This window comes from Pongo abelii, chromosome 15 (assembly GCF_028885655.2).
Source record: "Pongo abelii isolate AG06213 chromosome 15, NHGRI_mPonAbe1-v2.0_pri, whole genome shotgun sequence".
In the NCBI taxonomy this organism is placed as follows: Eukaryota; Metazoa; Chordata; class Mammalia; order Primates; family Hominidae; genus Pongo; species Pongo abelii.
In genome coordinates, this window is record NC_072000.2 from 60,573,541 (window position 1) to 60,586,230 (window position 12,690).

A 12,690-nucleotide genomic window follows, 5' to 3' on the forward strand; every position below is an offset into this window, starting at 1 on the left:
TACAAAGGAAAAAATATATTTCTTCAGACCTCTGCAGAAAAACAGATGAATTAGCCATAATTTTCAACAAGTGGTAACAGATAAATATATTGCAAATTCCAGGTAACAGCCTTGTAATTTAACAGAGTCCTTCCAAAGCCACGGTTCTCAAACTTAGCTGCACATTGGAATCACCTGGGGAAGCTTTCAAACTGATGCCTGCTTGATCCCACCTCCCCAGAGATTCTGATATTTTATTAGCCTGGGGCACAGCCTGGGCATTGAGGACTTTTTTAACTCCTCAAGGGATTCTGATGTGTCCTCAGGATTGAGAATGACTTCTAGGACACCGTCATCTGAGAAATTCTGATGGTAGAGTCTTCAAGCATCCTAACAAGTCCGTCCAGGGAAGGGTAGGTGGGGGCAGAAGAGCACCAAACCACATCATCCTGCCCTGAGCTGCACTAAAGGGTGGCTCAGCAAAGCAGCTGCTCAAGACCCTGACAAAGTGTCTCTAGAACTGTTAGGAGATGGAGAAAACTAGACCCCCTTTTCAGGTAAAGATATGCAACAGGTTGGAAGGAATTCTTAATTAAACAGCTCTAAGTATGAAGCTTTTTTTTTTTGAGACAGATTCTTGCTTTGTCACCAGGTTGGAGTGCAGTGGCACGATCTCGGCTCACTGCAACCTCCGCCTCCCGGGTTCAAATGATTCTCCTGCCTCAGCCTCCCAAATAGCTGGGACTACAGGCGTATGCCACCATGCCCAGCTAATTTTTGTAGTTTTAGTAGAGACAGGGTTTCACCATGTTGGCCAGGATGGTCTCTATCTCTTGACCTTGTGATCTGCCCACCTCAGCCTCCCAAAGTGCTGGGATTACAGGTGTGAGCTGCTGTGCCCAGCCAAGTATGAAGCTTTAAATAAGCATCCCCAAAGGGCATGCTGTGAAAGGCAATGAACTGCTGCTAAATTGTCTTCTAAGAAGCACAAACACTTAAGCACAGGAATTTTGTTTTGCTGGGCCAAAATGAAAAGCTGGGGGCCAAAACTGAATTGTCAGCAGGAGTTGGTGTTCTCCAGCCTTCCCTTCTTAAGCCTTCAGCCATTCCTACATAGTTAGCAAAAATGTAAACAGTATCAGTTTGAAAGGGATCCAAGTTACTAAGTCCTCTTTTCTTAGCCTGGACCTGAACATCAGTTCCTCTACCTCTGAATAAAAAGGTTCAGGTTCTCTGCAAAGACAGGGCTGTCCAGCCCAGGCTGCTGCTTAATAATAAAGGAAGATGCTCAAAAGCATGCTTCCTTCTGAAATAGCAGTCTTATTATAACTATTATAAAACTCCAGCCAATTCAGATTAGTTCTTTAATTATGCAATTATAAAATATTTTTGCCATGTTTCAGCTTTTTAAATCTCTTGACTGCTGATACTTAAACACTTTTTTAAGTTTACTTCTTTTTTAAGTCAGTTTTTAACCTTTCTTAGCAGATACATAAGTGAAAAGGTGCATTATCTGAAGAGGGATCCTGAGGGAAAAGAAGCATCTTTGTGGCAATTAGTTGGATGACAAGACAATAGACACCTAGAAGCCTGTCAGAGTTCTTGTAATTGCCATCTGAAGTCAGCCTGGTACCTGGATGCAACCATACACAACTAGTATATTTGCAGGGTCATCATCCATTTGCATGGGGCATTGCCAAAAGGGCATCTTATCATCACATACCATAAATTACTAAGTAACTCAATTCAACAAGCACTTATTTAAGACCAAGCCTGGGGTAGGTGTCTGGCAGATGTGGCCTTTCCTTTCTAGGTGCTCATAAACTTAATGAGGAGAGAAGGTACATTTCCCCATATGAAGCAGTTATATAGTGAACTATATCTCAGTATTGATGGATATAGCGAGAACACAGACTTATGTTTTAACTCAGTTCTTTCACCTGCACGATGGGATGATAGTACTTACCCACAGGGTTGTCACTAAGTCAAATAACTATACATCATTGAAATAAAATATTTAAATACCTGAGTGTACAGTAGCAGCTAAGGAATTGTTGCTTTCTTCCCCTGGCTTAATCAATGAGATTGAAGATCATCTGGTCTGGTATCTTCATTTTAGAGATAAGGAAACTGAGACTCAGAGGGGCAAAATGACTTGTCCAAAGTCACACAGCTAGAAAGAGGCACAGTTAATAACCAAAATAAGGAGTTGTATTTTTCTTTGGATTTCACAGAAAGTGATTGTCAGGGCTCTTCAAAATTCCACATTGCCCTGTAAAATGAATGTCCTAGAACAACGGCCTGAGGTCGTTTACATGACAAAATATAAGTCCCCCACCTAGGTTAAAGTCACATTCATCTGTTTTCAGTTGAGAAAGCTGCTAATGGCTCTTACCATGCCTTTCTCAGTTGAAGCATAGAACAAAAACATTTGCAGCCTGAGGATTCCCTCCTACCGTTTGTAGATCAAACACAAACAGAAACAGTGGGAGGCTGGGCCATCTCTAACTGAGAGAATCAATATCAATGAAACAGACAAAATCCCAAAATCTCAAAATAATGAAAACAAAGATATCCAAGTAATAAAATCTGCTAGAATCACAAAGACAACACAACTCCGATCTCAGCTGGCTCAAAGAAAGTGTCCATTAACAAGGGATTAACACAAGGGAAGTACACAACCAGTCAATAGGAAATGAAAACATTTCACACAGCCTAGTCGCTTTTGAGCCCACCCCAGGATTATGGATGAGGGTGTGTTGAGATAGTGTGGTTCTGACTAGAGAGAGTTTCCAGAAACCATCAGCCATATACTGGCTTAAAAAAGCACCCCAAACTGGTGTTTGTTGGACTGAAAATTTGGAACTGACAAACCAGCAGATGAGACAAAGCACTGATTACCTGCCCTTTTTAGTCTTGTCTGTTGCAATTTTCAGCAGACCCTTGGAAAAAAAAAAAAAAGCCACACTCGCTGTAGTATCTTTTAAAATACGGATTTTAGTTAAAGTTCCCTCATGCCAGAGCTTTTGGGAAGGGGGGAAGGGAAAGAAACAAAATAAAAACAAAACCAAAATTGTATTAGCTTATCACAAAATAAGTCAAAGGGCAATTCCTGTGCCCTATATGAAGACAAGGCAGGTGCTATGGCTTGAATGGTGTTGTCCCTCCAAAATTCCTAGTCAAACTTAATTCCCAAGGGAATAGTATTAAGAGGTGGGACCTTTGGGGAAGTGATTAATTCATAAGATGTAAGCATGGGTTTTGGGATGAGACCATTCTGAAGTGCCCTTGTGAATGGGAAAATGCCCTTATAAAAGAGGCATAAAAAAGCTGCCTGCTGTTCCATCTGTTTCAACCTGAGTACATCTGAGAACACAGTAAGAAGGTGCCATGTTGGAAGCAGGGAGTGAGCTCTTAGCTGACACTGACTCTGCTGGCACCTTGATTTTGGACTTTCCAGCCTCCAGAACTGTGAGAAACTGATTTCTATTATTTATAAATTCCTCAGTCTAAAGTATTTTGTTATAGCAGCAGGAGTGAACTAAAACAGTGGGCATCTTTCAATTTAAAATAACATCATTTGGATGAGGTCAGAAGCAAACACAAAAATGAATATAGTTGGCCAGTGGGCATACATTAGTACAACTATTATATTACTATAATGGCTGTGATATTCCTAGTGAATAGCCAAGCAGCCTATAGCATTGAATTAAATGTTTGCTATTTATATGATAAAAGTCAAATGTATCTGCAAGTTTTAAACACTTAAAAAGTAAGACAATTCTTTTTCAAATTTTTGCTTATTTTATTTTAGTGTAAAGCTATCACTACATCCATTTGATGAGTATATCTATAATCAGGTGCAATTATTTCAGATAAAATGGACTTCGTGTGTGTGTTTGTTAATCATTAGCAATTCCAAGCAGCTTCCCAATTTTAAAAACTGGCCTCATGAGCACACCAAGCCCTGTGGTCTGAAATACACAAGTGCCTTGGCCTAGAAATGTGAGTTTCACCCTGGAAACTTATTATAAAGAACAGAAAAGAAACAGGAAAAGATAGAGAAGAGGGAATGGCCAAACTAAGAATCTCTCACAGAAGTTTAATCCAAGGAGGTTTAAATTGTTGTAATAGAAAATGATTGCCAGAAGCTTATCGCTAAAGGCAAGTATTTCACACATGACAGTTCAGACACATCATCAAACATTTGGGCTGCAACGGGACAGAATATTGAAAATTGGGACTTCCCTAGAAAATCTCACTCCACAAGGGTTTCCTTATGAGGGATCCTGATGCTATCCTAGAAGAAAGTCATGTTTATGATGTCTTCTTGGCTCCTTCCTTAGCTCTGCAATTTGCAGTCTACCTCATCAGCTGCCATCCTCAAAAAACTTTTCCTCCACATGTGTATACAGACAGGCTCATGCCAATCACTCATTTGTTTTCCAATTACAAAAATATCCCGTATCTAGCAGCATCCATGTCTCCTAAGGAGAAAATGTGAGTTTAGTAAAAATGTGAAGCTTAGTGCCAATAACTTGCTGCTTAAAGGCAGGATTTGAGGCAGGTCTTAGGGGCTAAAAACATATTAGTAAAAGCTTAGATAGACAGAGAGACAAGAGTAGCCTTGGAATTGTTTTCTGTATCTAGCTGTTGGAGAAATCTTTTCATGTAAATGGTCTCCAAACCTTTTAAAAACCACTTAGCAAAGCAGTAAGGCTTAGCATCCCTGCCTTTTTTTTTTTTTTTTCAGTATCCATAAGCGGAGACTTTAATGGTGTGCAACTGAACGGTAGCCAATTGTGCAGCATTTGCTGTCATCCAGAGGAAATTACAAGGAAGGTGTTTACATAGGAGGATACTCAAACTTCTCTATTTGGTGGGATTTCAACATGGTGCCTTGGGTGGCTACTATGTGCTAGTCACTGGGAATATGATTAATAAGATAGGGTCCTTTGGAGGCTGCAAAGCCTTTAAGATGAAACCATCCCAAAGTGATAGATCCAATAGTTACTTGCCTAATCATTCTCCCTTTGCTTCTTGCTAAAATAATCCTGCTTTGGGTTCTTTGTCCAGATAAAAATACTGGTTCCTGGCCTTTCCTGCAAACAAGTAGCCATGAGACAGGTTCTGGCCAATGAGATGCTGGATGGGATTGTGGGGAAGCTTTAATTAAGAGAAGCAGCCTAAGCTGTCAGGTTTCTTTGCCACTCTGTCTTTGCTTCTTCCTGCTAGAGGGGTAGCAGCCATATGGCAATGATGAATCCAAGGACAAAACCCAACATACTCTGAAGCACAGAGTGGAAAGACACAAAGAGCCTGGGACTCTGGGATCTTTGATCCAATACAGCAACCCTAGATGGCCTCCTCATGAGCTCTTGTTGCATGAGCCAAATAAATGCCAACTTCCTTAAGCCACCAATTGTCAGGTTTTCTGTTATTTTCAGCCAAAGTCATTTCTGATGATAAGCTAATGATGTCTCAGAACTTCATTTTCCTCATGTGTGAAATGTGTATCTAATCTTTACCAACTTTGAAGCTTTGCTGTAAAGCCTAGTTGGTATATGTATAACTCCTAGCCTGGTGCTTGGCTCACAGTAATAATTGGAGATTATGATTAATAATATATAATTATTGTTATTATTCAGAATAAAATGAGTCTTTTTGGGGGGGAAACTTAAAGAGCAGACCCAAACTTACCTTGAGGTGGCACTGTCTTCTGGGCAAGGTGTTAAGGCCATATTGGGGTGGAAACTAACAGGCTGAGCTCAGCTTTATAGACCCTTACCTATTTAGGATGGTCCATAAATAGTATCTAAAAACTGTGTCCCTATGCTCTGACTTTAGGAGATTTCTCTGCTTATGGCTAATGCATGCTCAGTGTTTCTAACACCTGGAGAGCAAGTTGTTGCTTTGTTTATAGTGAAACCAAATCCCATGTCTGCATTTGATTCCTGAGTGGTTATCACACCAGCAAACGGCAAAATTAGCATCTAATAGAGCATTTCAATGAGAAAACAGAAACATTCTTTGGATGCGCAGTTTTTGCCTCCAAACACTGAGCTTCCCAATGCCTGGCCACTCCTTTTTTAGTCAGATTGAGTGTGTAAAATTGTGCTAATTCCATTTTGTTTAGTGTTATATGCATTTGGCCTTCAGTTTAGTAGACAAAATAATCATTTGTTGTTCGTTTATTTAACCTGTTAATTCATGTTATTTGAAGCCTGCTGATATTTTTAGCCAGCATAGTCAAGGTATAGGGGCTTAGAGCTCTATCCTGTGTAAGATTTAGAGCATCTTCTGCCATGCACATCACAGAAGAAAGGGACGGGATTCCTGCCGGGATTCCTGCCCTACCTGAGGCCCCTTCTGGTGCTTTGCCATAACGCAGTTCAAAAACTTAACAGTGAAATCTCTTTTTCTGAACTTCAATTAAGCCAATTTGGAATGTAGTAAATGAAGGCTGAGATTCAGTCAGGACCAGGAAAATACTCCACCTGTTTGTGAGGGGCCTGTTTGAGGAGTGATAAGTAGAATAAGTAGCTATAATGAGCTCTCTTGGTCAGTTAAGTAGAGGTTTTCCTGCTACAAAGATTTTAACCGGCTGGGTGCAGTGGCTCATGCCTGTAATCCCAGCACTTTGGGAGGCTGAGGTGGATGGATCATGAGGTCAAGAGATAGAGACCATCCTGGCCAACATGGTGAAACCCCATCTCTACTAAAAATACAAAAATTAGCTGGGCATGGTGGTACATGCCTGTAGTCCCAGCTACTCGGGAAGCTGAGGCAGGAGAATTGCTTGAATTCTCCCAGGAGGCAGAGGTTGCAGTGAGCCGAGATCGCACCATTGCACTCTAGCCTGGCGACAAAGCGAGACTCTGTCTCAAAAAAAAAAAAAAAAAAAGATTTTAACCAACTGTTCCTGAATATTTTGAATTTCCCATTTTTCTAGAGGAAGGTCAATGCCATTGTTGTCCAATAGAAACATAATGCGGACCATAAATATGAGCCATATGTGTAATTTTAAATCTTCCTATAGTCACGTTTTTAAACAAAAATATATAGGTAAAAATAATTTCAATAATATATTTTTCTTAACTGAAAAATATACCTAAAATATCATTCCAACAAGTAATTGATTAAAAAGTCGTGAAATTTTTTACATTCTTTTTTTCATACTAGGTCTTTAAAATCTGGTGTGTATTTTATACTTGCAGCATATCTCAGTTCAGACTAGCCACATTTCATGAGTTTAACAGCCACATGTAGCCAGTGGGTAACATATTAAAATGTCCTGTGCTGTCTTGACATCATTGAGATTCATGGGGACTCCCAAAACTTAAATGCAATTTCCTCTGCTCTTTTCCCAAAAAAGTAGGAATGGCTCCCTACCCAGCTAGTTCCCCTGGCAGCCAGAGCAGCCACTCCCCACCTGGTTCTCAACCTAATGAGCCATTTCCCTGCCAGCCTGTGGAATTATCCAAACAAGCCAGTTACATCCTCCCGTGAGAACCAGGAGTCATCTCCCCATCTTGTTACTACAACACCAGCCTTCCACAGTCTCTGCTGGTTCACCTTGCTCCTGAGTGCAACCCCTGCATGGCCCGGGCTGTCATGCAGCATCTTCCTCCCTAAGTATTTGAGTGTGAGTATATGGGACTAATAACTGCTGTCAATCTCATCTACTGAGTGTCCAGCGTCATGTATTCAGCTCTCTCCAGAACCATAGGGCAGCATTCCCTTCCTCACCCACCAGGTGAGGAAACAAAACATCAGCATGTGTCTATACTTTTAATTTTTAAGAGAGTTTTATAGTCAATTTTTCAAACATATTTGGAAGAATTTGGGCTTGTCTCCTAGCCCTCCTACATTTACATTGTCCAAAAATGTTTAGTTGTAGCTCTCTGTAATTTTTCTTTTTTTGTTAATATTTTTAGTATCTCATGGTGCTTACTTTTTAGGTCAGCTTTGCAGCTGATGTATGCTGGTTTAGGTCCGCTTTGCAGGTGATGTGTATTATCTTATTACACATCTTCTGGTCTTCAGCAATCATGCTGATGGTGAGCAATCAAATTATTATTTGGCACTAACATGAATTTGATTCAAAAACAAAGGCCTGCTCCATGGATGGGGTGACACATACCTTGCCAGTGTGCTGCCACTGCTCTTGCTGTGCCTGCAGCAAGATCACCCAGCCAGTTCTCCACCCCAGAATCCTCTTGGCATTTGAGATGAAATCTGATGGTCACATCTGGCCTAGAAACTCTGGGCTATCCTTGAGCCTTCTTCTTGATCTTTAATCTATATGCAGTAATCAGTGGACTGTCTCTCTACCCCCGCCTGAATCATTCCACCACCAAAACCTCTTTTGAATGTGTGTCCTTTCCTCTCTATGAAAGAAGGAAATAATGTATATAGTGGTCCATATTTCCAAGACAAAGTGCCTTAAATCGGCTTATGTCAGCAAACTACAGAAAAAACAGGATATACCAGGCCCCTGCTTGGAGAGCCAAGGACTGCTTGTGGGGCCCTCTACCCTTAGTTGTCCTCACCCGAACCAAAGAAGTTTAGTCTAAGATAAAAATTTACCAGCAAAAAAGCAAGCAAAATAGCTTGCTTTTGTCTGTTCTTATCAGCCTGCCCAGCTACTTAGGTCATAAGTCAAATACTTTAAAATCCCCTGAGCTGACTAGGTTGCAGCAAGGCAACCCTAAAGAAAACACCTAAAGCCCCAACCCAACAACCAATAGGCAACGTCCAGGAAGACTGTGACCCCACAGTACTCAGCCTATGAGAAACCGGAACCTGTGAGGGACCTGCACACTAGGGGATAAATTGCTTGTTGTAACCGTGCTGGGTGTGCCTGCCCATCAGACACTCGATCTTGCAAGACCGTCATTAAAAGTCTCACTTTCGCTGTTCTCAGGTCTCTGAGTCCATTCTTTGGATTTGGATGGGTGAGTTTGTTTCTCACAATGAACATTATGTGATCTCTAAACCAGGTTTTTGTTGTGTCTAAGGTGATCTATCAGACTCGAGTTCCAGTGGCTCTTTCTGCCTCCAGACCCCCTGGATTCCCCCCCTCCTCCACTCTGCTGCCTATGTGATCCAAAACTCAGAGCTCATTGATGACTTTATGTCTTAAACACCTCCAACAGCTCCCTGCTGCTACCTCATATCAAGATATCTTAGCCTGATAATCAAGACACATAATTAAGCCTCAATCTATCATTTCATTTTAACCTTCAGCTACATCTTCTCATTGATTCCCCTTCCAAACTATTTCTCATACTCCAAACAAACCTGGCACCTTCCTACCCCGGTGAAGTGAAGCTGCTCTCCACTTCACTTGCCCCTAGGCGCTACCTCAAGGAAAGAGAGAGAGGTTTAATTGAACGTATTAAAGGAAAACCACACATTGCAATGAGGTATGTTGTCCATGAGGGAAAGATTACTGGAGGCTAGTAACCCCCTGAAAGGTAGGCCCTTGTATTCCTCACTAAGTCCTACCAAGCACCCTGAAGGCTGCTGTAGAATTGGGCGTTCAGCTCAGGAGACATTGCCAGCCACAATCCCTTGAGCTATGGGCAACCCAAACAAGGTAGAGTTTTTTATTTCTCTCATTCAAGACACCAAAATAGGGAACATAATTAAAAAGAATCTAGCCTTCTGAAAGACAAATTACATGTAACTTCCTACAGTCTAGGCCGTAATCAATAATAAATAGTGTCAAAAAAAAGGTACAAGATCCTAGAGAATTTAATTAGTTAATTAACTAGTTAATTGCTTAGTAACTTAATTACTTAATTAAAAATATGAAAGCAAAAACCTGCTTCCGCGGTGCTGTTTTCTGCATGCATTTCAGATATGAGGCCTTGGGCAGACACCTGTGGGCAGAACAAACAGTGGGACACACGAGGAAGCTGCCCAGGTTCTTGTGCGCTTGTTGTGCACACATCCATTCACCCAGCCATGCTAGTGGTGAAGTCTATGTAAGCCAGAGGTAGCCCAGAGTCATCAGCCGCTCCCAACAGATTTATGTGTGTGATTTGCTTTACTGATAAAACTAACTGTAAAGAAAAAGTCCACCTAGAAATCCATAAAATAAAAATTGCGTTTAACTTTATATAGTTTATTGAAGCCCAACTTTGTGAGAAAGGATTCCATAACACTGTAGGGTAAAGAATACCATCTTTGTATTCATTTCAAAGGAGCTATCAATCCCGGCATAAGCAATTCGTTATTTAGCCTCTCAGGCCTCAGTTTTCTCATACGAACATTGTAAAATGCAAACAAGTTAACTACGCAGAATTTTTAAAGGATGTAATGAGAAAAACCATGTTATGTACCTACACAACATATGCAAATATTACCATTATTGTAAATGTAATATATTTATATATTTTAAAATATATTTATTTTTATTTTTCCAACTATCACAGAAATTTATCTTAGAGAGAAAACTATCTCTGATTGGAAAAATAATTTAGTAAATGCCTACTACAGAATATTGAACCCCAAAAGTCTTTTTTGGTTTGGTTTTGCTTATTTTTCCGTATCACAACCCCACCAGTAATTAGAGTCAGAGGACAGAGGTTTTTTGATATCTCTAGTGTCTGGCACCTAATAAAAGCAGAAGGCTTCTCTATCCACAGACTGGTGGCCACACATCTACTTTTAGAGTTTCATTTCACATGCCAGTTATTTACTCACATTTTTTCAGCCTGGAAAAATTTTAGATTGATGTCCCTGATAATAGGTGCTTTATACAGAAGACACAGAAGCATAGGGGGGAGAAGCTTCACCAGGGAGGAAAAGGGGTACAGAAGAGAGAATGTGCCAAAACAAATTTCTCCCACTTCACCCCTTCCTAAGAAAGGAGTAAATATTTATTGGGTGTCTAATTCACAACATGTACTTTGCTGAGTACTTTATATAATAATAAAAACAGCATTTGCTATTATTTATTAACTAATAACCATTTGCCAGGCATTGCACTAATTGTTGTATGAATATTTTCAGTTCATTCTTGCCACAATGTTATAAGCATTTGGGTAGAGATCTTCATTTTATGGAAGAGAGAAGTGAGGCTCAGAGAAGCTGAATCGTGTCAAGGTCATGCAGCTAGTTCTAATTCCAGCTGGAGCTAGACACTGGAGCTACCTGACTCTGGTTTGTCTGCCTGCTGTTTTCCATGTACCATGACCTCTCCCCGGAAAGCACCTCCATGGGAAACACTGCCATTTTCTAGTAATCTTCCTGGGCCCAGCTCCAGTAGATCCCTCACTCATAGTGGGCAGTCAGTAAATATTTATAGGATGTATAAAAGTAGAGAAAAGGGCTGGGCGCAAGGTGGGTGGATCACTCGAGGTCAGGAGTTTGAGACCCACCTGGCCAACATGGTGAAACCCTATCTCTGCTAAAAATACAAAAATTAGCCAGATGTGATGGCACGTACCTGTAATCCCAGCTACTTGGGAGGCTGAGGCAGGATAATCACTTGAAGCCAGGAGGTGGAGGTTGCAGTAAGCCGAGATCACCGCTATTGCACTCCAGCCTGGGGGACAGAGCAAGACTCTATCTCTAAAAAACAAAACAAAACTAGAGAAAAGACAAGAGGAAGGTAGGTAGGAGTGTTAATACATTGCAAACTGAGCAAGAGAGGGAAACAAGAGAAGGGACAAGTGGGTGTCCTTCAGAGTGACATCGTGTAACATATAACACTATTCTTGGTCGGCTACATTTAACAACGCCCATACCTGATTTACATGGTCAGAAATAAACTCATCTGCAGTGACCATCATTTTGTGAGCCAGGTTGGGTTCTTTATACCTGCTGATTTCCATTAAATACTGTTTAGAAAAATAATTGTGTAACTCTTCCCTGTTGGCATTAAATATAAATCATTAGTTTGGCTGCTAAAATATAACATTCAAGGTGAGCAGAGAGACAAGCAATCTTTTTTTCTTCCCCCACGATGCTTTAACTCAAGACAGGAGCTCCCGGGTGGCTTCGCATCGCAATTTGCCACACGTGCACTGATGGCTCTGCTGGGCTCTGCTGGGCTCTGCTGGCGGTGCTGGGCTGCCGACGTCACGGAGCCATCAGTCACGGATTATGGCTGCAAGGGGTGCCCGGGTTTAATCTCATTTTTGAATGAATTAATATTATTAGTTTTGAAGAATTAATGGTATTAAATGTGCAAGGTTCATATAAATTATGTCCACATCCACCTATTACTAAATGTGTCTCATTCTTGTGCAAGAAAGCTTCAAGAAGCAATTCAGTGGAATCTTCTCTTTTCTATTTTTCTAAAGTGCCCTCATAAAAGAGTTAGAAAGATGGACTAATACATACCTAGTACAAGTGCTTAATGATATAAATCTGTACTTTGGTCCATGCTCAAGGGGATGACATAATTGAGTCTGTTACCAGAGGAAGACATAACTTTATGATGGTTTATTATAGGCCTTTACAAATGTAGACATAAGTATACACCATCCAAGAAAATCCTATATTTTAGAAGAGGCTTGAGCTTCCTCACTCTCATTTCCCCCTTACAGTAAAAAAATAAGTGCTAAGGTATACCCATGTTGTAGCATTGTGAGAGAGAGAGAGAGAGAGAGAGAGAGAGAGACAGACAGACTGACAGAGGATCATGTTTATGTATATTTTTTCAATCTGATACCAGTTTTTGTCCTTACCTAAGTC